Source organism: Pipistrellus kuhlii, unplaced genomic scaffold (assembly GCF_014108245.1).
Source record: "Pipistrellus kuhlii isolate mPipKuh1 unplaced genomic scaffold, mPipKuh1.p scaffold_m20_p_18, whole genome shotgun sequence".
Lineage (NCBI taxonomy): Eukaryota > Metazoa > Chordata > Mammalia > Chiroptera > Vespertilionidae > Pipistrellus > Pipistrellus kuhlii.
The window spans coordinates 16,502,232-16,528,450 of NW_023425493.1; the positions used below are offsets into that span (position 1 = coordinate 16,502,232).

General features: G+C 41.2%; 1 protein-coding gene and 1 pseudogene across 2 annotated transcripts in view; both read right to left on the bottom strand.

The window, feature by feature from the left end:
- LAMC1 (laminin subunit gamma 1) overlaps positions 1–26,219 on the bottom strand; it is a 106,129-nt gene that overhangs the window by 77,870 nt on the left and 2,040 nt on the right. The window lies entirely within an intron of this gene.
- Positions 13,530–16,110, bottom strand: LOC118721094 (annotated as a pseudogene).

The following is a 26,219-nucleotide window of genomic DNA, read 5'->3' on the forward strand; positions in this document are numbered from 1 at the left end:
CCAAGTAGGTGGGCAAAAATTCCTGGAGGTTTTCTGGGAGGTACTTAGAACACCCACACCCAGAGACATAAAAAAAATTTATTTTTTTTTTTAAACTACTTCAAGTCTAGATAAACAATTTTAATTTGCTTAACAGGAAATATTAGTATGAGTAGAGATAAAATATTTACACATTGAGACAGAGAAAATGTTACAGGAAAATGGAAAAGATGTGTAAGAACCACCAAACTTCAACCTAAACCCTGCAAGATGTGTTTTCTAATGAGTCATTCACATAGCAGACTCTCAGATCCACCAAATCCACCATTCTCTCCTGGGGACAGAAAAACAATATCACTCACTATTATCTATGATAATAAATGCAGAGAAAAAACAAGACCAGACTTAAATCTACACCTGCCAAGCAAATTAAAATATAACCACAGTTTTCACCACAAAAAAAAGTAATGTGTTCATTTCAAGAATCAGACAGCCATAAAGAAGAAGGAAACTAAAACATTGTAAAAATTCAGTCAACCCCAATATCCCTATGCTATTGGTATAAAATACAACTATTAACCAAAACTCACATTCATTCAGCCACACAACCAGCAGGCTTGAGATAAAATCTTTAAATTGTGTCTTTACCGGTAAGTATACTTCTAAGAACTGACTACATTTAGGATAGATCAAACAGCCAAAAGTGGTGAAGTTTTAGGAAACTACATCACAGACAAAAAAACTAAATGTCCTCCCAGGTTAGAATGAGAGAGTCTCTTTTTAGAATGGCCAAATATACTCAGTGACATAAACTGATGGCTTATATTTAGAAAGAGATGAGGTCTGCTAATATTTGCTAACCAAGAACAAATCCTAAAAATGACCTTTAATTATAAATTGGTTACTTTTTAGGTGTTCAACTGCACCTAAAAAATATACATACATTTAGTTAGGATACAGTATTTTGGTAGGAAAAGAAACAACAAAAAAAAAAAACATTCATAGAGACTAAATGAAGGTGATGTACAATGTATGTTTTCAACTTCCCACCCCCACCAGCTTAGGCTAGTCTGAAAGTTGTTATAAAAGTTTTTAAAATAAATTTCTGTGTGGTTTGGGATGGTCCAGGAAGTTTCCAGAGACACAGGCAAACTAGTCAAACTGGACACTAGCCTGCATCCTGAAATCTGTTTACTCATCAAAGGTGGCTAAGGAGGGGCACAGAATGAAAGCAGACCTCCAGAATGAAATGCCTCCAGAAAGCTATGAAGCAGGCACCCGGCTGCTCTGAAATATAAACACACCTGCCACTAGCAAATGAGAAGTTGAGAGAACTGGGTGGGCACCTATCTGTGTCTCTCTGTATCTGTCTTGTGGGAAAAACAACAGGTTTCCCGAAAGCCTCCTTATTCCCACGGCCTCTTAACAGCCCAGGAGGCCGTGAGCTCTCCAAGGCACAGACTCTCTGATAAAGTCCACGGTTCTCAAAGCTTTGCACGCAGTAGGTGCTTAGTAAATTATACCTATGGTGTGTGTGAGCTTAAATAAGACAGAATTACTCAATTATTATACCTACCTTCTAAACACAACAGGTATATAGACTGTGAGCAGGAGCATACCTGGAAGAGGCTTCTCTGTCCTACTAGGTACAGGTCTACATACATAACCTCCTAGTCCTATTTCTTTGGGATTTTGTATTTTAAAGAAGCTCAAAAATTGAGATGGTGCGCAGAGTAGTGGAAAGAGGACCAGTGCGAGGTGGGAAACCTGACCTTAGGCAACCACTCGGTTCCCTGGACTCCAGTTTCTTCTTCTGTGAAATGGGTGTGGTGGTGAAATGAATTCTGAGGTCTCTGAGGTCCCTTTAAACAAGTGGTACCAAAGAATGAGGATGGAGGGCAAGATCAATGAGCTGGGGGCGGAGGGAGGGGGGACACTCAGTGAAGAGCCCCCAGGAATAAAAGTGCTCAAATCAGGCTTGAGAGATGGGGTACTTGTCCACTGGACAACAAATACTCTGGGATCAGCAAGGTCAGGTGTTCATACAGGGCAAGTTTTGAATTACATGAGACCTTTATAAAATCTTTATAAAAAGTTTTCTTACTGCTACTGCATTTAAGGCTTTGCTGGGGATCAGTTAAAGGTGGTCCCAGCACCTGCCTCCCATTCAGTAGCCAACAGGAATACCGACCAGAAAAGAGCCTGCTTTCTCAGACACAAGACGCAGTGATAGGAACTTGGTCTGAAACTTCAGCTAAGCTTCAGTTCTCATGCAAAAAACGCACAGCCTCAGGATAGCTCTGGCTCCTTTCCCACTGCTCTCCAGTAGAAGCCAAGGGGAGAAGGGCAATTTCTGCAGGGAGGGAGTCCACAGGTTCTTTTTAAGCAACGTTCCAGGAAGGAAAAGAGGCTACCGTATTTTTCAGACCATAAGACGCTCCGGACCATAAGACGCACCAGTTTTTAGAGAAGGGAAATGAAAAAAAGATTCTGAAACAAATAGTGTCCTAAAATATTTTATGTGCATTAAAACCCAACATCACAGTCATAAACACATGTAATCAACCCTGTAAAGTAAACAGCAGCATTTAGAACCATTTTAGAGCCGGGCAAGCACACAGAGACCACACAGAGCCGGGCAAGTAAAAAAACTTTTTTTTAAAGTATATGTGTAGGCTATATTTGGACCATAAGACGCAGGGACTTTTTCCCCCCACTTCGGGGGGGGGGGGGGGGGAAGTGCGTCTTATGGTCTGAAAAATACGGTAATTCCCCTTGGGAAAGAAAAGCTTAGCCTCTCATACTCAATACCCCAGAGGCTCAAAACTGTTCCACTTATCTACTGCTGCACAGCAAGCTACTCTAAAGCCCAGTGGCTTAGGACAACCACTGTTTTTATATCTCATGATTTTGAGAGTCAGGAATTTGGGAAGGGCTCAGCTGGGTGGTTCTTGCGCTCCACACAGTGTTGACTGAAGTCACTTGGTAGTATGCAGCTGGCAGCTGGGGTGGTCATACGTGGTGTCCTGATGGGGATGGGATGGGAAGCTGGACACAGCTGGGAATAGCCACCAGAGTGCCTGTCCACGTCCTCTCAAGCCTGTTGGTTGTAGGGTAGTCAGACTTCTCCATGACGCTTGGGCTTTAGGAGACCCAGGTGGAAACTTCACTTCTCTGGAACTGGTATGTCATCTCACCTTCTACCCATATGGGTCAAGAAGGTCACAGGCCAGCCCACAGGCAGAGGGACAAGTGTTCAAAACACTGGTAGTCATCTTAATCCATTGTAACAACCAAAATCAGAGCTGCATCCAAAGCAGTCATGATTTGCTAATTCCTGAATATTGGACATTTAAACATCATTTTGACTAGTCAAAAGGACATTTGACTACCTCACATTAAAAGGAGAGGAGAAATGGGGAATTTTTAGAGCAAGAGATACACTCTGACTGTTACTCAAGAGTTTAAGACTGAAACACCTACAGGCCTTACAAATACTCAGTTCTTTTCATTCAAGAATTCTGCCTAACAAAACAACCAGAAAGACACATAAAGTTAGGCAAGTATATCAAAGCATTATTGGCAATAGTCACAAAATTGAAGTAACCTACATTTCTAACAAAGGATGGGATAAATATATAAATACAGACAAAAATTACTTTTAAACGATTAAACAATGTAATAAAATCAACAGGCAATGAAACCCTACACTCCAGTGTGATCTATAGCAACTTTTTGAAATCTGACAGATAAAGATCAATTAGTAGATAATTGATTGGGACCTGTATTTCCAGCATATAGGATACAAAGCCCAATCAGGCAAGGATATTGAGTTTGGAAGACCAATGCGCAAAAACATACGTAAAATGCTACCCAATACAGATATGATTTACCAGGGGTACTGCCCCAACTCTTGCTGTATCCAGAGTAAAAAATAAATAAATAAAAAATATAACTCACACAGAAGAGAGATGGTCCAGATTGATTTTTTTTTTTTTTTTTTTTTTTTTTTTTTACAATGTGGTAAGAATGGAAGAATACGGTGTTTAGGGACAAGAAAAACAAATTTCCTCTCTAGGAAACAAAAACAAATCTCACACAATAAATCAAATTCCACATTGGAGAAAACAGCTATCAAAAGTCAACAATACATTGCCCTAGCTGGTTTGGTCCAGTGAAAAGAGCATCGCCTGTGGACTGAGGAGATTGGGTTTGATTCCGGTCAGGGGCACATGCCTGGGCTGAGGGCCCCCAGTGTGGGGTGTGCAGGAGGCAGCCAACCAATGATACTCTCTCATCAATGATGTTTCTATCTCTCTCTTCTTCTCTTTTCCTCTCTGAAATCAATCAAAATATTTTTAAAAGGTCAACAATACAGTGCTGACACACCTTTTTATATAAAGTTAAAAAGCATGACTTCTTTTACTACAATTAAACAATTTTAAAGTAAACATATTTTAAATGCTTCCACCACACATTATTTGAATGCTATAATTACTCTCAAGTATTAGGCCTTTCCATTCCTATACATCTTCTCTACAACCAGGAGCGATGTATATGCCCCTCCACCATGGAAAACATTATGATGACCCTCACCACTGAGACTCCCTGAAAAAGCAGTTGTGCTTTTTCAACGAATAGGGAGAGTTACAAGGAAATATGGAGAATTTCCTCCAACTTCCTACCATAATGGGGGGAGTGGGGAGGTGTAGACTAAATATATCAGCAAGCACTTCTGGAATATACACCAGTTGCAAAGAACTATGTTAATGTTGGAGATACAAAGAAATTTAAGATATAGCCCCTACCTTCCATGTCTCCAGCTGGTGAAACCAAAAAGTTAATACAAGATAGTACTGGGTCAATAACTAACACCTGATATTTGGGAAGATGCTTTGGCTTCCAAGTACAACACACTGGGTTGTGGGGGGCGGGGGAGCGCGGGGCAGAACTCGGAGGCAGGACACAGGAGACTGCACATGATGATTCTCAAGCCACCAGACTCCTGCTCCTTTCTTATAATAAACATTCCGTAATGCCTCCACATTACTATCCCCAAATGAAATGAAATCCTTAAGTTATGTAATCTACAACATCTATGACTTCCAACTAGGGGGTGTGTGTGTGTCTGTGTGTGTGTGTGTGTGTGTGTGTGTGTGTGCGCGCGCGCGCGTGCGCACACGCGCCCTAAACTATAATGTAAACCAGAATTAAAAGAAAACATGCTACAGTAATTTCAAGTCTTGGAGATTACTACAGTAGAAGGCATAACAAACCCATCTGACACTTGTACCTACTCACTACAACATAAGTTAGAATTTTTAAAAATAGGATTGGATGCCATTCTATATAAGACACACAGACAATGAAGGGGCAGAGGTACAGGTAAACCCTGCAATGAAAACTGGCGTCAGAAGTAATCGCAGACTAGATTCACCCGATGTTTTGAGACAGAGAGGATTATCGCTTTAACTGAGTAGGTATAACATGTCAGGACAAATTACAGACTATCAGAGTGGAGAACATGAGGAAGGATGATATACTTCTACCAACGTGATCAGCTTGTTTCCTTATAAAATATTCCACTTAATTTAATTATCTCACTGTTCCAGAAGAAAATAACATGCTGGTTACTATTCATATGTAGGAAGAACTATAAAGGCAAATTTCAACTGAATGTTATCAACACTTTTCTTTAACATCTGACACTTTAGAAAAGAGGCTAAGTAAGAATATGCAATACATACGCAGAATCCCTCAGATTGTGGTCTGCCTGTGTGTTGTATGGGCAATCTGAACACCAAAGAGACACTGTTGGCAGCAAAATGTCTTTCCTGATTGTAAATTCTTGTTGTTAAGCTCAAAAAATATTTACTTACATGGCACTTGTATTCATGAGAAATTATGTACAATAAAATTATGTTATAAAACCACTGTGTTTATGTATGAAGACAAAGTTATAGTCTAGGCTCAGATCTTTATAACTGGGTGTGTTGGGTTTTTTTTTTTTTAATATATTTTTATTGATTTTTTACAGAGAGAAAGGAAGAGAGATAGAGAGCTAGAAACGCCAATGAGAGAGAAACATCGACCAGCTGCCTCTTGCACACCCCCTTCTACTGGGGATGCGCCCGCAACCAATGTACATGCCCCTGACAGGAATCGAACCTGGAACCTTTCAGTCCACAGACCAACGCTCTACCACTGAGCCAAACCAGTTTTGGCTATAACTGGGTTTTTTAATAGCATAAATGTCCCCTGGGAAATCCCTCAGATGGGCAGGATTCAGGCAATTCTTTATTGTGTGGGACTGCCTCCTTTCCTCTCCTCCCTGAGACCTCCTCCCTGCCACCTGTCCACTATATGGCCCTAAAGTGCCAATACTATAACTCCTTTGAGAACCATTTCTGTGGGGTTTACAGATGAATGATACGTGGGTCTTATCTATCCCAAGAACTCAAAAGACATGACATTTATCACATTTTACATTGTACAGACAATCTTTCTACCAAGTCACACAGATTCACCATTCTTTGTTCCAAGAACTTTAAGTTCAATCCATTTCTCAGATATAAATGAGGTTTCAAAGTGTATTAAATTTTAAAGAGAAGAGGAGGAAAGAGCTTAAAGCCTATGACCCACATTCATGATAGAAAAACCAAGAAGACTGTCCTAAAACACCTCAAGAAGCTTGAGAAATTTATCAAACTGCAATCAAGAGTGATTCAGTTATGAAAACTAAATAAAGCCCAGGTCCCTCCATCAGGGCCTCCTGGAGTTGCCATGGAGACAGTTTGCTTTGTGTTTTAGGGACACAAATGCATTAATCAAGTCTTCACTGAATTTTATAAATATTAAACTTTTCATTATTCAAATTACCACTTATCAGGTCAAACAATATGGATAGCAACTAATTTGGTAACTAATTTTACCAAAGAAGTGAGTAGGACCTAAGTATTACTAAGTTTAATAGTTTAGAGCTATTTTAATCCATTAAAATCTGTGCCCAAAATATTTCTTCCAGTGGTTTAGTAGGAAAAAAAAAAAAAAGTAAAAAACTAAGCTGGAAAAAATTTTGTATTAATGCCACATCTCTTTACAAAAAAAGGAAGTGAGGTAGCTTACAGAAATAAATATTATGCCATAGAATAAAAAATAGCCTCAACAATTACAAAAGAAATGCAACCTAAAATAAAAACATTTCTCATCTTTTAAATTAGAAAAGCTTTGGGAATCACAGTATTTAAGGGGAATGTTTAAACAGAAATTTTGTATATTGTTCTAATTGACAAAGAAAAGAGAAAAATAAATAAAACAGTTAAGGATTGGTAGGAAGAAACAAGTGTCATTATTTACAGTGATTGTCTTCATATAAAACCCAAGAGACTCTAAAGACAAATTATCAGAATTAATCAGAGTATTAAGCAAGTAGTTATAAGATCAACATACAAAAACCAGTTACATTCCTATATGCCAGCAACCAAGATGTAGAAAATGTTAATTTTAGAAAAAAAATTATAAAAGATAAAATGTATCCAGGATTAAATCTAACAGAAAAAGGCCAATGCTTGGGTAGAGAGAATTAGAAACCATTACTGGAATTCATTAAAGAAAGGCTAAAATTATACTATGTTCATGGATAGAGAGACTCAATATTGTCAAGGTATCAATTCAACCCAGATGGATGTATAAAGTTCATGTAATTTCAATCAAGATCTAAATAGAGGTTATAGAAGAACTTGATAACCTGATTCTAAAATTCATGTGGAAGAGCAAAGGCCCAAAGACAGATAGGATATAACTAAACTAGAAGACTAAGTTTGAAAGGGGTTTGCCCAAGAAGTTAAGGACAACACACAAATCAATGTCAGATGGATTAAGAACTTAAATGTAAAAGGCAAATTTTAAAATTTTATAAGATTCTTAAAAGAAAATATATGAAGACAAAAAAAAAAAAAAAAGGTTAACTACCAGAGAAAACACTGGTACACTTTATCATATTAAAATTAAGAGATTCTGTTCAAAAGATATCATAAGGAATATAAAAAGGACAAATCACACCCACTGGTAGAAAATACAGATAGTACGTAACAGATAGAGGATCCATACCCAAAATATATAAAGAATTCTAAAAATTCTAAGGAAAAAAGGGCAAAAAACACGGAGATGCTTTACAGAAAATGAAATATGGAAGACCAATAAACACATAAAAAGATTCTTAACCTTTAATTAAGCCACTGAATTATCATTTTAGACCATCAAATGGGCAAAACTTAAGAATTCTAACAATACTAAATTTGGGTCAAAAGCCTTATATTAACTCTACTGGTGAGCATTCAACTGGCATATCCACTGTGGAAAACTATTTGCATGATCTCATACAATTGAAAATACTTATTATGACCTAGCCATTCAATCAGAAACTCTCACACATGAACATCAGGAGACATGTGTAAGAATATTCGCAGAATATCATTCATACCAACAACAACAACATCAAGTCTATCAACAGGATGACCAATCAGTCACTGTAGTATAATCGCTTAATAGAAATCCTACAGAAGGATGCAAATGAACTCATTACCATTATTACACTTTAGAAATGTACTGAGTGACAAAAGCAAGTTGCAGTAGGTGACTGCACATAGTAAAACCATCCTTATAAACTCAAAAAACAAGCAATCCATTGTCTAAGGATGATAAAACTATCTCCTTTTGAAAGCAAGGGAATGAAATACAAAATCCAGCGTCGTGGGTACCTAAGGTTGGAAGAAGTGCTCCTCTACTCATTTACTTCATAAAGAAGTTTTCACTCCTACTCCGGCCTCTGTGCACTGAAACAATCGGTTGCACAAACCATATAATTATCTCTTTTATCTTGTATTTACCTGCAAATACTGAACAGCACTTCACACTGAAACAATCGGTTGCACAAGCCATATAATTATCTCTTTTATCTTGTATTTACCTGCAAATACTGAACAGCACTTCACGGTAATCCACATGACTTATTTCAAAAAAACTCCAGAGGTGACCTGTTTGTTACTGGTGAGCCCTTGGGAACTACTAGCCTAAGTGACAACAGATTTCCTCACCGAGAAATAACCTCTGGGTTTGCTGGCAATCAGTACTGAGAGTTTATAAGGGAAGTGGGACATTGTAATAACCTTCAAATGACACAGAGAAGGAATTTAAACACCTCCTTTGCAGGACTTTATACTGAGTGAGACAGAAATTCTTCAAGTCTCAAGTCTGAGAAAACTCCACCATCCTAAAAAAAGGAAGGTACTGAACTTGGCATCGTGGATCCTGGAAAAGAAGAGGAGGCTTCCTAAAAAGAACACATTTATTAGTGGGTTTCAGCCACTTTCCTGTTCTGAAGAGAAAATGCATCGTTGGAACACACAGGCAGATCTTCTATTATTACTGTCCACAATAGAGCAATGTCCGGAAATTAGCCTGCACATATTTGTTAAATTTAGCCCTATGCTTCCCCTATCCGTTTCGAATTGAGTTTTCTGGTTCATCAAGACAGCCAAAGCACATGCAAACGCCTATCATTTCGCGAGGCAAGTACCTTGCCCTAACCTGCTGACCTAGTGGTTTAAGACATACTTCCTGTCCTCAGTGAACTCATGTGAGGAAAGACACATGAAAAAGATTCCAGAACAAGACAGCATGCTCAAGTGACCCAGTGAGTGGTGCAATACCCATTGCTGTCTTCATCCTTCTGCATGTTGAAAGAATGTATTGAGAAGGCAAATTCCTTTAAAAAAAAAAAAAATACTGGAATGATAAAGCCCAAAGGACATGACGTATTTTAGGCAAAGGGTGATGGCAAAGGACTCTCTCTGAGCAAATGAAGATAATGAGTTTGACTGAGAAAAAAAAAATAAGAGTAATTCAAGGAGATCACAATCTTTTAGAAAGCAAAAGCCAAGCTGAGAGAACTAACAGGTAAAAGAAATCATTTATAACCATCTGGACGCTCATCCTCAAGAGGAGTGTGTTGTTGTTTTTTTAAGATTCCAAGAGACACTGATTTACTACTGATTTAAAACAATAGGACCAAAAGAAAAACAAAGCTGTGCTAAATAGGTAGGAAAATGGGGAGATGAATAAAGTATGAATAGAGGAAGGACCCAGATATCTGCTTCTGAGAACAAGAAATCAGAATTAACTCCAATTAAAAAAGTATCTCAAATGAGATGGCTTTAGTGCAGCCAGGTTCCTAACAAACTATTCATATGTATGGGAGATGAAATAGCATTTTTACAAATAAAAACAAACAAAAACAAACAAACAAACAAAAAACACAAACAAAAAACAAGGAAAAAATACTTTTTCTTAGAATGGGTATTTTAGGTTAGAATTCAACCACTACTACTTCATTTAACATTTCTATAACGCTCTTTTATGTACTTCTAAATATTCTTGCTGTAATTTAATAACCCATCCACTCAAATTCTCAAAATAAATGTTAAAATTCTTCCTTTGACCAAATAAAAGTTCCTAGTAAGTGGGCTTTATTCATTTAGTTAGCAGTAATCAATTACCAAGTGCCTATTGGGTGCCAAATTTTGAGATAGACTTTAGTAGTCCTAATAATATCTATAGAAGTGGTATAACAATATAAATGTGATGCAACGTACCAAAATTCAAAAAGTGCTCAAGAGCAGAGGATTTTCCTGACACTTGACAACAAGCTATGACTTAAACTTAGTGTGAGGTCCTTGCAGCTTTTAATCAGCCTACAATGTAAACATGTTTCGCTGCAGGAATACAAAAGTGTTTGTTTGGCTGGGGGTACTGCTACTGCTGTGGCTGTTATGCATACACGTCCATTTTACTAAATTTACTCTGATCCATACGTACCCAGCTCTAACTTACTGATCTAATGAATTTACACACAGTTCCTGCCCTCCGTGAACTCATATTCAAGAAAAAGGTCAACACATTAACGAAGATTCCAGAACAAGACAGGATGTTCCAGTGGCCAGTGAGTGGCACAAACAACAGGCACTGTTTTATCACTCCTGGAATTCTCCATCTAAAACACATCTGGATTTCACAGCGGACTTGATTCATCCATCAGAGCCCAAGGTAAACATGCTCAGGACTGTCAGCTAAATCAGTGCTCCTCCGCCCTGGGTCTGTTACGCACTCCACGCCAAGGCAAGGTCGCAGTGCCAGCCTGGTCCGGTCCCAGGATAGAACGAATTCTGCAAAGGTAGGGAGCCGAGGCAGCCTGCGGAGAAGAGCAGGATGAGCAGGCATCCGCTTTAGCAGAGCCTCTTCTCCTGAAGCCCGAGGGTGTGAGGGTCCACAGCGGTTGCTACTTTTTCTAGATCCATTTCCTAAAACTCTGAGCCACAGAATGGGAGCCTCTAAAAGAAGGTGTTCCAGGAAGACCAGAACCCGGGAGAGGTAGGCTCTCCCACACAGCGCTGGCAAGGACATGACCAGAGTAGGAGTGTTGGCATGCCAGAGCCACTTGCCAAAATCGGTTCTCCCTCTGTCACCGTAACAGACGTGTGGCTGGGTACAGGTGCCCAGCAAGCCTACATTTCCCAGCCTCCACCGCCTACAGGAAGTGGCCAGGTGACTAAGCACCCTCCAGTGGCAGATGACACAATGATGTGCCGCTTTTGGGTCTCTGTCTTAAGAAGGAAGCACACACTTCTCGGCAGTACCGTTATCTTCCCATGTGGAGTACAGAAGAGTCTATCATCCAACTTCCACCACACACATGAGAGCCACACCCCAAAGGATGGATGTCAGAGCATGAAGATGAAAGGATCATCTGTGTGGATCGATCAACCCAGCTGCCCACCTACCTTGGGACCACCCCATGAAAGGGAAACCAACGTTTTTTAAACAACTTTATTGTTGGGGCTCTCTGCTACTGTGGCTAGCCTTTCCCTAAGGATGGTGGTAAGGAAGCTACACCGTGCACTAGCCATCCCATTCCACTTAAGTTCCGACAACCCTACGTAAAAGGCAGAGCCCACCTTGGGAAAATCTACACAAAACTGCCATTCTCACCTGCATCTGCATTCTGTGACCACAGCCTCATAGAAATAGGAACTCACTCGTTCAGCAAACTTCTGAACACCTGGAGGAAAGGTATCAAGCTATACGCTAGGGATCTTAGAGCCATTGGGGGGGGGGGGGGGGGAAGGCCGATAAAAACCCTTCCCTGCGTCAGGTCCTCTGAACTGCACGCTTTTCACCCAGAAGTTCAGCTCCAGCACTTTGTGGCGCCTTTTATACACAGGCACTCGGGAAGTGATTTGTTAGATGAATCAATAACCTCAACTTGTTCTCAACCAACTGAGTCTAATGGGGAAATAGAGAAAACAATAGAAGATAGCGCCGCTTACACCATAGGCACGCACTATGTTTGCTGTACTGATTTTAGAAAGGAATACATGAATATCCAATAAGGTAATGGCAAGTGCTATGCAAGGGGCAGGAGGAACCAGAAATTAACAAAGTCTTCCTAGAGCCCTGGCCGGTGCGGCTCAGATGGTTGGGTGTTGTCCTGTGCACCAAAATGGTTGCTGATTTGATTCCCGGTCAGAGCCCATGCCTGGGTTGTGGCTCAAACCCCAATAGGGGATGTGTAGGAGGCAACCAATCCATGTTTCTTTCTCACCCCTCTCTCTCTCTCTCTCTCTCTCTCTCTCTCTCTCTCTCTCACTTCTTCTATCTTTAAAAATCAATTAAAATATTAAGATAAAATCTTCAAGGAGTTGAAATTTGCCATGAGTTTGACATTACCAAATAAACAGGCAAAAGGGAAGAAAATGGAATCAAGAAAAGATGCAGCACCCACGCGGTGTAAACATGTTTACTATAACTGGGATTGGGGGCAGAGTTCCAACCATACAATGAACACAACCAATACTCCTTTGGTTTGAATACCATTGCTCCCATTAATAAAGCCCCAAAATGAATTTTTTTTTTCTTTAGCATTTTGCATCACCCTACCTCAGCAATTTTCAACTATCGATAAATGAGCCGCAAGAATTTTTAAAACGTGCAATAAATACCTATTTAGTCAGGGGACACTGACCTCTTTTCTTTTAGATTGTCAAATAACAAATGGCAACAGCCAACACAACATTAGCCAACTGGCATGAATGAATGAATCCATCAAAATTATACCTATTATTTTGGTCAGAATGGCAAAATATATATATTTTGTGGTGTGCTGCAGAATTTTAGTAATTCCTTTATATGTGCTACACGATGAAAAAGGTTAAGCATTGCTGCCCTACTTGCTTAATATAAATTGTTTGCTCCCCCTTCTTTTGGAGATTTCATTTTCATTTTTAAATCTAAAATCAGGATTTGACTGGTCCTAACAAGTTCTCTATCAGATAATCAAAGAATCTCAGAGTTGGTAGGAATCTAAAAATTCTCCGTGAAGTCACTTATCTTGATCAGCTCTAATCAGATCTCCTGCAGTTCCACAGTTTTTATCCTTCTCTTCGGCGCCTTATGTTTTGTCCTGGAGTGTTATATGGTGGTAAACACATTTTTCACTTTATCTTTAGACTTCAGTTTTATTTTAAGAGATCATGTTCATTTTCTTCTAGAATAAACTTAAAAGATATTCATCCACACATTTGGCCAGATTTATTTATTCTTTAGCAACTGAAGCATGAAATTATGACTGTTTTTAGTCTCAATCTTTAATAACATTATATTCATTACACTTAAGGTTGTTCAGCTTTCTCATTGGGGAAAAAACACACAAAACAAACATAAACTTTTATACTATTCACCTACTAATTCTGCAGCACAATTTTAACAAAAGGAGTTTACTAATAATTGGACAATTTATATGATGTGGGCAGGGAAATACTAAGAGTGATTATAAAGTGGCCAGTCTTGTAAGTCAAGAGCTATGATCTCTGATCCATTCTCAATCCACTTCAATATCTGATTGATATTATCCTCTAAATCTCCTGGTTTATTGCTGGGCAGCCGGTGCGCTATTTCTTCCTTGTAGGATGCTAATGCTAATGCTTCTTCATAAAGAATTTGAAAAACTTCACACTGGACGTTATCTTTTAGTTTCTTCTCATTATAATCCCTTGTTTCAAGTCTTTGGTACAATACCATTACCAGTTTTCAGCACAAAAACTGTATGAAACAAGCATTCAGAGAAGAAATCCCAACTGTGGTCATCAACAATAACTCCACCTTCACTTGTTTGGCTTCCTAACTCATTAACCTCTCTTAATTCATTTAAAATGGGACAGTCATATTTTCATCATAACCATCGTGTAACTGTTCTCCTCAAGCAAAATCACCCGCATGAATGTGTTTCAGTCCCAATTGTGATGCACGTTCTCTGCCTAGCGTGGGTTTTTCCATCCCATGGTGCACCCGTGAGCATGAGGTTCGGAGGCAACACAGTCCTCACAGCCATGGCTCTGCTAGAGTGCCTGCTTCCTGCATAGAACCCACTCTCTCCTTTATCTCACAGTCCTCCAGCTCAGTGACCAAAGGCTGCGCAGAATTTCATCTTTCCATCCGCCCTGTCCGCTCTCCAAGTCCCTGTGAAGTCCACCTCTTGGCTGATACCTGGGGACAGTGTTTGTCGCCTTCTGTAAGGCAAGTTTGTTGGAGCTTCTTTCCTAAGATCCACACGCTTTCCCACGGGTAGAGCTGCCACGTTACTTTGTCCACCTCCATTTCTGTCTATTTCATGGATGAGGGTGGGAGACTCCAGACGTCTTTTAAAAAAAATGAATCAAGTTCTAAAGAAAGGATCCCACCTTGAAGCTGCAGAGTGTCTGTATCTCAGGAGCTGTCAGCTGCTTCCCTGCACATGGTTCAGGCTTAGAATCCGCCGTGGCCTTTCCTGTTCCACCTTTTGTTCCTCTGATGAGGATACTGCGCTTCCTTGAGACTTCCTGTTTGAATAAGCACACACTTGGGTGTTCAAATTCCCATGTGTCCATTATTCACCGTAGGAAGTGACCGGGCAGCTGAACACAAAATGATGTATGAACAAAACAGCTGTGTGTTAGCAGGATGAACAAAAGACAGCAGGGAGCGAGGCACTGCTGTGAGGTTCAAAAACATCGTCTATTTAGCCAGGCGTGGTGAAAAGGCTGCTGAGTCAGAGCATCCGGGGCCTGTTTCATAATTGAAAGTCACTGGAGATGTGAACGAGTCTGCTCTTAGTTACTGCCTCGGAGTTTCGCTCCAACACCACCCTGCCCAACAGCTCCTTCCTCGGGACAAAGTTGCCTCTTCAATCTGTCACAGACATGGCAATACAAACTCACAAGTGTTCACACAAAAATTTAACACCTATTTTATGTCCCAATCCAAAAAGCAGATCCTCCCTTCCCCAAGGGGCTGTCCTATAAAAACACAGAGACACACACAAGGACACACAGAAAACAAGCCTCCATTCTCCAAACATCTGGAAAATACGTTAATTTCAGAATCAGTCCATCTTTTGGTAGGTATCCTGGTTCCACCATCCATGTCCTGTGCCAGGACAGGAGAGCTTTCAAATGGACATAAGTTTAGAACCAAAATCTTAGAATAGCCACAAAACTGAATGAGCCCTAATTACCCAAGCGTTGGTGTTAATTTACTTCTTGGCATGCGGCAAAAATGCAGAAAATAGCAGTAAAGGAACCAGTGTGAGCTTCTAAAGCAGTCCCGATCAAGTAAACAAATTTTATGACAGCTGCGTTACAGATGTTCCCACAAACTTTCATCATTTGTAGTAGATGTAAGTAGTTCTAAAAAGTTAGTCTTCAATAGATTTTTCTATTCCATGAACTTATCTAAAATACCATAAATCCCAAAACTATACACAGGGCTGCTCTAAAAGTTAATCCTGGACACTCAACCCCATAGAACATGACCCTTTTCCCATGAAGGAGTGATCACATGGTCAAAGCCATTAGACAATTGCTCTTTTGGTCTCCATCTCCCTCTTCCCCATAATCTTTATCCTTAGCCTCTGTTTCTTCCCAGTTCCAAAAAGAACACACAATTTCAATGAAAATTCCAGGATGCTCATCTCTACCAGATCATGATCTGGCATAAAAATAATAATAATCTAAAAATGTAGTGACACCAAAACAACAGGAGTCACTATAGACTCGAGGGTGTCGAACTCAATCAGAGAAGGGGCCAAAATCTAAAATCCAGCCTAAATCGCAGGCCGAATGGTTTACTGAACAGTCATAAACTGTCATTGTGATGGAAACGCAGCGGAGTGCAGTGATGACAGCGCAGTGCGGGCCACATTGCAAGGTCTGGCGGGACGGATTTGGCCCGCGGGCCTTGTGTTTGACACATGTGCTATAGAGGAATAGGGTCCAGGACGAGCAGAAACCACTGCGGGAGGAACAGCAGCACCAGGTGTGGCTGCTCAGAAAAGTATAAACCAAGGCAACTAGACCATAACTTCCCAGTCCCTGCCAGTGAACAGAAAGCTCAGGAGAACTTATTCAACTCATTGTCATCAAGCTGTCCTACCCCCTTTTCAAAAACGTTTGACTCCCCCAAAACTTAATTATAGCCATCCCTCAGTATCTGGGGGAATTGGTTCCACGATCCCCGCTGCAGGTATCAAAATACTTGTGTGCTCAAGTCCTTTCTATAGCATGGCCTAGAATAATGCACACAGTTGGCCCTCAGTATCTGGGGAATCCCATCCCTGGATTTGCAATCACAGATCAAAAATACTGTTTTAGATCCCAGGTTGGAGAAATCCAGGATATAAAACTGCAGATACAGAGGACCAACCATATATTTATTGGGTGGGGGGAAAGCCTACACAGTTCAAACCCACGTGGTTCTAGGGTCTATAGTTCAGATCTTTATATTCTCTTTGCACAAAGTTGATAGAAAAGCCCTGAGAAAAATACTTAGTCTCTATATTTTACCAACTGGGGCAAATTTAAGCCCAACACTCATTCCTCAGATGTAACAATGGGTGTTATCCCACCCAACCTCCCCATCAGAAAAGACACTGAGCATGCAGATTTAAAAACAATCAGTCACTAGGATGTGGTGGTGTGATAACATCACAGGAGTACCATGTGAACTAAGCAGGACTATGGAGAAAGCAGAACTTAAAATTTAGTCAGTCAACTGATCCTTGTAAAGAACAGCCCATCCTAACAATCTTGAGTTCTAGAAGTGGGGATAGTCTGTAGTGGGGGAGCAGCCCAAAATACAAAATCTAAGTGGGAACAATGACCCTGTTCTTTAGAGATAAAGCAAATAAAACAAAGCAAAACAAAACACTTTTTTTAAGGGTATCTAAGAGTTCCCCAGATTAAACCTTCACTCAGTGATGCTCTGGGGAGACTAAGAAGGTACAGATTAAATAACAAATGGAAACATAGATAAGGTAGATCCCATAGACAGAGTTAGAGATTTACAAAGTAATTTATACAGAAAAGAAGGTGAAGGGAGTCACAGTAACAAAGAAATTTAGGACCACCATAGTTACGGATCAATCAATCAATAAAAGGTGGTTAGACCTATTCAGTTAGCAAACCTGAACAACAAAAAAGCAGCCATGACTTAGAATTCACTTTGAGCAGTGGGGAAATGAAATAGAACCTGAAGAGGGAGGGCCTGGCTGCTTTATCTTCAAGGATGTCAGATAACATAAGCAACTGGACTAAATTCAGCAATTCTCAACAACCAGAAAGGGTGTAGTGGATAAGGCAAAAAGGAGATAAACTGGCATTCCCTCCACCTCCCACCCCCACCCTGACCACCCTTCAGGAAATGGGCAATGAGGTACATGTTCCCTGTCAGGATGACAGGGCCCAGGATCTCATTCTGAAATTCAATAAATTCCTTACAAAGTCCTAGAGGCATTAACGGTTAAATATTTTAAAATAGTATCAATATAAGTGCCCCAAATTTAAAATTCTTCCATTGCCAAGAAAAAAAATTGCAAAGCCCGTTTCAAAAGAAGCAATCCAAAACCAGAGCTCCGCAAGCAGAGGTCTACAGAGACACCAGGCTCAGCTCCTAGCTTTTAAGTTCTTTTCACTCCCCGATTCAAGGTCTTCCTACAGTTCTCTCTCACTTGTCAGGTCTGTTCTAATGTAGACTCCGTCCACATCAGGCCTGGATTCCAACCTCAACTCAACCTGTCCAACTTGAGAGAAGTCACAAGTTAGTTCATATTATTATTCCATAGTAGATCTAGTAAAAGAGATTCTCAAGATCGTTTTTTAAAGGATTCAAAGAAGTAACCAGGGGGCACTCGATGGAAGGTAATTTCCTTTCTTTTGTCACTTAGTTTGCAAGATCCTCATCTCCCCAGAACCCACCCTCCATGTCTCCTCTACTCTGTGGAAAGCAAACGGCGGTGCCTTCACTGTTATCTGATTACTTTTAGACCTTCATTCAAGCACCTCACCCTTCCTGGAAAGTCCTCCATTCATGTCCCGCCTGGGTCTTCTCTTCAAGACCCAAGAAGCTTTTCCTCACTCTTCATTCAAAGGCTCTGCAGGTTTCCCCTCTGCACTTCAAAAAGTTTCCACTGAATTATTTTTGCTCATGCTTATATTGTCCCTTAGATTTCCTGCACATGAATGTCTCTGTCTCATCTCCTCAGACACATTACAAATTACTTGAGGATATAACGTTTCAACATCTATTGTTACCCTCACATCCCATATTACAATGGGCATTAAATGAAGAATTCTCTCACCAGCTGCCTTATTTACATAAGATCTTTGTCCACGAACTATTCAGAATCCCCAGTCCATTAAGCGCGTCTCATTTTGAGTGAGTGGGTCTTTTCACTTCGTTGTAAATACTTCACGACATTTCATAAACTTCTCTAAGAGAGCCACACAATTCAAGCTGGCTCAATGAGAAGAAGCCACTGGTAGAAAAGAAAGGAGACGGGCCTGCACATTAGCTACACGTCATTTGTAGAACATTTCTTTTTCACCACAGAAATTAAACAACTTAAATAGAAAAACCAGACATTGGAACCAAGCACACACCACCACCGTGCAGACACATTCTTAGAGAATTATCTACCAGCAGCAAAACCCACAAATTTACCAACTTATCACTTCAGACCACAAAGCATCAACCAAAACCATTACCTGCTTAAAGGTAGGTGAGAAGCTCACCCAAACACCCTTCTGAAGGCACTCTCCATGAAAACCGACCCATCAAAACTTAAACCAGCGGGTTCATTTATTTGTCCTTTCATTCAGCAATTATCAGTCAACACCTATGAATGCCAAAAAATAGAAAAGACAGTAGGAGAACTATATCTTAGATGATCAAGCCTCAGATTCTGTGTTCTTCTATTTTAAGACAAAACCTTACCAAAACCAAATGAAATGACCTATATATTATTTTGTGTTATGATTGTGGTTTGTGTGTGTGTATGTGTGTGTGTGTGTTTTCCTATGGAATAATTTACATACAACAAAGTGCACAAACATTCAATGTGCACTTCTGAATTTGCACATATGTGTATACCTATGTAACCTCCACCCCAGTCAAGACATAGAACATAAAGTTAGAACTGTAATGGAGGGGGTTAGACTGGTCATTGTGGTATCTCTGGAAACACGGGCATGTGCCTCAATGGTTACGGCCCTAGGGTCTAGCCCAGTGTCGGCAAACTCATTAGTCCACAGAGCCAAATATCAACAGTACAATGATTAAAATTTCTTTTGAGAGCCAAATTTTTAAAACTTACACTTCCTCTAAGGCCACTTCTTCAAAATAGACTGGCCCAGGCTGGGGTATTTTGTGGAAGAGCCACACTCAAGGGGCCAAAGAGCCGCATGTGGCTCAGGAGCCGCAGTTTGCCGACCACGGGCCTAGGCAATCATCCTGGTTAGCAGAGAGCTTCACATCCACGGTGACTTGTCATCAAACAAAATTCACTGAGTCTCAAACTCTATACAAGACCATTTGTATTTTTTTATTTCAAGAAAATTTTTAAAACGTGAAGGAGGCTGATTCTGGATTAATATTTCCAGAAACATTCAAAACAGAAGGAAGATAACATAATAAAGAGTAAAAAGTAAATTTTAAAAATCCGAAGACAATTTCAGAAATCCAAGGAAGATGATATAACAAAAATCTGATGTCGCCCTCACTCTGACAGGAAGCAGCCACACAGTTGGAAACAAAGAGTAAAAGAAGGAAGCCGAGAGAATATAAATCCTAAAGTTTGAAAAGAAATCTTGTAAATCCCCTAATTCATTCCCCAGCCTCGCCACAAGGTTCTCCTCCCACGAGAGATCTGAGAGCGCCATTGTCTGAGGAGGAGATAAGCCTGCTTTATTTTATTTCATGAATATGGAGCTGCCCAGGGCACCAGGCTGACTGGGTCCAGTTATTTTAGGCTGGCCCCCGGGAAGAGACCGTGGAAAGAAAAGCAGACATACTTAATTAGTGTCACCACAGTCTGGCACAATACTCTAAAACCTCAGGGACATTTCTATAAATGAGTTTTCTTGGTAGGCCCCTTTTAGCAAGCTGTCAATGGAAGCCCAAATGAGCAAACATCTAACTTTATCATTTCACAGGAAAGAAGATGCCTGCAAATCCCAGCAGGTCCCTCTTACAAATCTGAGAGTGAGCAAGTTGGGCCAGGTAACCGATCCAGCCAGGACACAGGCACTTGAAATGTTGCCCTTGGGAACTGATCATTGAGGATAAGGGGCAGATTAATCCCTTATTTTTTAACGAGCAATTAATTAATGTTAGTTTGGTTGCACTGAACTGAGAAGACGACGGCAAAGTCTTTGATGCTGTCTTCAAAGACCTCAAGGTCTAGAAGTGGAAACAGACAGAGAGACACAGAGTGGAACCCCTAATCCAGGCCAGAGAGTGAGAATGGAAAAGAAAGAGAGAGAAATGGGGGACAGATACCCGGGGGTGGCAGGACCAGGAAGAAGTGTTCCACAGCAAAGAACCAGCCCTCTGAGCATGAAAATGACACAACTAAAGCCCAGCGATGAAGAACGACTAGATTCTAAAGTATCTTGTACCCCCGCCCCCAAGGAGTCTGCACATGATCCTCAAGTCTTAAGGAACCACCGCACCATGTTCAGCTGGGAAACGTTATCCTCAGATTTGCATTTTAGAACCATCGCTCAGTCCAGCGTGAGGCTGTCCCAATACCAGGGGCCAAACTCGAGGCAGAAAGACCACCAGTTAGCTAGGAAGCTTTGCAGTGACCCAGGTGAAATTCCATGGGAGCCACAGTCAGGCAGAGACCGAGATAAGGATTCCAGAGACCAGGTGGCAGATAGAAGAGGTAAGACTGGAGTCTTAGGCAGATGGCGGGGAACAAGGGGGTGGAGTTACAGCTGGCCAGGCTGACCCACCGCCCAGCAGTGAATCCTATCTGCTTGCCAAACACGGTAATCTTTACTGATGAGAGCCTGCCCAGCATGGTTATCTTTCATGGGAGACTTGACAAAGGATGGATTCGAGGGCCTCAGGGTTAAACATTCAGCTGTGCATGAAGATACGGCTTTTGAGTGGGGTAAGGTGATGATGTGGATGAACTTAGTTTTGGACATGGCCTCTGGACATCCCAAACTGACTGTGTCCAACAAGGCTTTAGGCCTGGAGAGAAAGCTGGCCAGCCTGGAGACGAAGCCTTGAGATTAAGAGCTCATTCAGGGAGAGCGAGCAGCATTTAAAAAAATAATAATTTTTTAAAAAATAAATAAAAGGCTGCCCTCGCTGGTTTGACTCAGTGGATTGAGCATCAGCCTGCAGACTGAAAGGTCCCAGGTTCGATTTCAGCCAAGGCCACGCACCTGGTTTGCAGTAGGGGCATGTAGGAAGCAGCCAATCAATGATTCTCTCTCATCATTGATGTTTCTATCTCTCTCTCTGTCTCTCTTCCAATCTAAAGTCAATAAAATATCTTTAATTAAAAAAAAAAAAAAAGACTTCCAGAATCAAGTAAAAAGGAACTGAGAGGGACTAGGAGAGAAACCAAGGGAGTCTGGTATCTCTGAGTTAGAGTGTACATGACCTTGTATTTTAAAGTTGCTCTGAAATAAACGAGTTTTTTGGAGAGATCTGTTAAAGAAGCCGAGTCCCAGGAGCCAGTGCTTTAGACTAAGGAGTCAAAATCTACCTCTACTGATAAATGCTGGCAAATCACCGCCTCAGGATCCTCACCTTTACCTGCTCCGAGTTGTGAAAATCAAATCTGTGATATCCTGGAGGCTTTATAAACTGTGCGATAGTATGGAGGCACTCCCGGTTTATAATCGAAATGGCATTACGAGTGAGCAGGAAAACTCCATCTAACAGTGTACAAACTTCGGAAGGCGAGACCTTCAAGCTTCTATACCTTCCTGTGGGCTACTGCGCCATGTAGTGAGTGGGTATTTTTAAAATGCTTGCAGACTCTCTGGCAGTAACCTGAGAATGTATGCACAGCGGGAAGGAGTGCATAGCAAAAGGCATATCCAACTTCCTAAAAGGATTTAGCATTGAAACAGGCCAGCCTTGGCCTTCCCACAGATGTGGCCAATGACAAAATCACGGGGAGGGCTTGGGGTGGCCTCTAGTTCCAACTTCTCTCCTAATGTGTGCGAGGCTTTTCTGAAAACTTTAGAAACTCGGACTAGGTATTTACAGAAAAAAGCAGGGAACTGCAGAACTGGAAAACAAGGGCTTTGTAAAACTGTGTTCAACAACCCCTGGCCATTAAAGAAGAGCGTCTTCGCTTTTCAAGTTGAAACCTGCACCGTGTAAATCAGGCCTTTGTGAGACAATCTGAAATAGTGTCCCCCCGGGGTACGCAAATACCACAGTGAAGTCACCAAGCACACCGAAGGTTTTCCTGGGGAGAAAATGCCGTTTGTTTCATGTTAAATATACACTTAGTGGCCAGATTATTATGATCTCTGAACGCATAATCATCTGGCTACTCAGTGTATAGCCTATATAATGAAAGGCTAATATGCAAATTGTCCCCTCAACCAGGAAATCGACCAGCAGGCAGGCCGGCCAATCACTCATGTCCCCTCCCCCTGGCCAGGCTGGCAGGACCCCACCCATGCATGAATTCATGCACTGGGCCTCTAACACACACACACATACACACACACACACACACACACACACACACAGTGAGTGGCCAGATTAATATGTGTTCAGAGATCATCATAATCTGGCCACTCAGTGTATACTCAGAGGACCAAACAGGATAAAATGCAATATCCTTATAGATCAATTATTCTGATTTAGATACACAAAAAGGATATTTAGACAGAGATAAAAATGCATCACTTAACCACCATTTGTTCCTAAAGCTGATGAGGAGGTTGGAAATGAATCTGGTCTTGGTGTAAATTTTAGGAGTCCCATAAACTTCGATTGAGTTGGTTTTATAAGCATTCCCTTCATCTAATTGTTTTTAGAAAGAAAGCTGCCTTCCCCCAAGATGAAGACCCAGTCTGCCAAGTTTCCATCCACAATGACTATCAGGTTAATGAAAGGGCAGCTTAATAAGAAGCAAATCCTCAGCCACACGCTGACTATCAGCTACCCCACTGATACTGATGGAACTTATTATGATTTATTATAAAACCCAAGAGCCACACCACCAGCAATCGAGTAACCCACACAGACGTTCGAAGATCCAAAAGTTGAAGGCAAGATAAGACTTCTTTTCAGAAAAGGGTGCCTGGTTGAGATTTCTCTCCACAGCAAGCAGAAGATGCAAGTCTGGTTCCCACAGCAACTTTAACTCATTTTATCGGAAGTCACCCTGCACGGTGCACCCTGGATGCCTGGGTATGCTACTGAAGGCATGGCTACTTTCAGAACCAGCGCTGACTTTCCTGGCTTTTGTACAAGTGATGATAATAGTACAATGATCTAATTTGTACTTGCCATCTGTTAAAAATGTGCCTCATCCCACCCACTCCCAAAAAAAAGGTAGCAGTTAAAATGATCATGTAATTTTATATACACGTGTGTGCGTGAGAAGTTTCCAGAAGGTTACATAAGAAACCGTGCACTTTGGTGGTCTCTCAAGCAACTTAGCCACCGGAGATGCAGAGACTCGCTAGTCATTACACTCACTGTTTTAATTCACCGTGGCATGTGTTATTTTTACCATAAAAAATGACTTACGGCCGGTGCCAAAACACGTATGCTTCTTGCGGCCACTTAAGTGCGACCTGACTTTGCTTATTTTGAAGTGCGCTGTGTCCAAGGTTGAACATTAAAAGGGAGCCTGGAAAAGGGGCCGCCAGAACCCGTTCTCTCACGCCGCTCCCTTCCCTTCGCGTTTCACAGGCTCCGGCAGGGCAGGGCACCGTACGCATCGCTTGTTTGAGGGTATGTGAAACCCGAACTGGAGGGGAGGTTTAATAGATGCACAGGCAGTCATGGTGCTTGCATTCGTGGGAATAATTAGTTAGCCAGGACCCATGGAGTAGCCGGGGCGAGGGAGTGAATATGCTGGACATCATCAAGCCTTGCCTATTTGCCACAAATTATAAAAAAAATATATATTTTATTGATTTTTTTACAGAGAGGAAGGGAGAGAGATAGAGAGCTAGAAACGTCGATGAGAGAGAAACATCGATCAGCTGCCTCCTGCACACCCCCTACCGGGGATGTGCCCGCAACCAATGTACATGCCCTTGACCGGAATCGAACCTGGGAACCCCCAGTCCGCAGACCAACGCTCTACCACTGAGCCAAACTGGCTTCGGCAATTTGTCACAAATTATAGATCATAACAAGCATGGATACATATATATCCTTGTCATTTAAAGGGGGGGGGGGGGGAGAAAGAGGGATAGAAGGTGAGTGAGAAGAGAGATACTGATGGAGACATCAACGCACTGATCTCTCTCCCCTTCCCATCATACACCATTTCCTCCAGGACATCATTTCGGACCCAAGAACAAGTACAATCAGTTCTAGTCAAGTTTTTAGAAATTGTCTATCGGAACCGTTTAAAGTAAATGTTTTTTACAGTTAATCACAGGGTCATCTGAAAACTACTTTATTTTGTACTTAGAATTTCTAAACCTATAGTTTATAAACTGCATTTACCAAGAATATTATTTAAAAGCCCTGGGGGGGGGGGGGGGATCTTACAGTCCAAACATATATTTTTTAGGGCAAAAAGTCACGTGAGAGTTCTAAGTAGGTGAACTCTAAAATCTCTTTTTGACCTTTTAATCACCAAGACCCACAGTTCATTTATCTACCTTCCAGCAGTTAGCAACCTAACTTGAGTGATACTGCCTGACCTACCACATGGTGGTTGTAACAGAGAAGTAATCACTGAGTAATCTAGCCGCCTCTGTGATCACCTCAAATAACCTTGTGCTACACAGTACCCACCGCAGCAAACTCGGAGGCCCCACCTTTACCTCAATAAGAAGATTCTTGTTCAGAAATGTTCAGCGGAGGCTCTCAGGCACTTTGAGACATCAAGGTGGTGCCTAAGGCAATGCCTTCGCTTTGAAATAGTCAGTATTTGAAAAACAGATCGTATAAGACTTTGTGGGCCATTCCAGATTCAGCACACAGAAATGTTCACAAGTCACCATTTAAACAAAAGCAGCTGGATACACATTTCAAAAGTAATCTTGGCCACGTTTAAAGATGTTAACACTTAGGAGGAAACAGCTCAAGAGCAGCCCCACTAAGTCTGAGACCCTAGGTGTCTTGCACCTGGCTCTATCCACAAATCTGCTCATTCTACACATTTCCAAGATCTCTGGGAAACTGAGCTCAGCACAGTCTCCTTCTTTCTGAAAGAGAGGTGTCTCGGAATTTCACTTTTTGAACTTACTTTCCAAATGTTTCCTCTTCCTGATGCCTCGACTACCAATAAAACGGGACTTGCCACAACAAAGGTGCTAACTACTGCTTTTCTAACGCTCCGTGCACAGTAATTTCACTCCCCTTTTCAAAGCACATTTTCTGTAAGTCATATTCCTCCTCCGGCATCTGGACACTTGGATAAAGTTCAGTGTACCAGGGAGCAGTGGAAAGAAAAATGCCAAACCACCCCCAAAAGAACCATTTGCCTACAAAACATTCCTTTCCAAGGGCCCGCAAATCATGTCAGTCTCTTTATCGAATAATCCTGAGTTGACAGAAGAATGGCTTGTTACTCTGCTCTCTCTGGAAGTTCATTACTACCAGCTACCGGCGAAATCGAGACTTCCAACGGCAATGGGGATTAAAGC